Genomic DNA, 201 nt, shown 5'->3' with positions numbered 1-201 from the left:
CCACTCCAATATTGGGCTGATCCCACATTCAGGGGCATTGGTGATGATCTTGGTTTCGTACATGAAGTGGATATTGATGGGGGCAGGGTGAAGGTGACTGTGGATGGTTTTAAACCTCTATGCTTTGAAACGGAACTTGTGTTTGGGACTGGTGAGGAAATTTTGGTGACACTGCGGTATGAGAAACTTCATGGGTATTGT

This window comes from Capsella rubella, unplaced genomic scaffold (assembly GCF_000375325.1).
Source record: "Capsella rubella cultivar Monte Gargano unplaced genomic scaffold, Caprub1_0 scaffold_8, whole genome shotgun sequence".
Classification (NCBI taxonomy): Eukaryota; Viridiplantae; Streptophyta; class Magnoliopsida; order Brassicales; family Brassicaceae; genus Capsella; species Capsella rubella.
Note: the sequence above shows the minus strand (reverse complement) of the source record.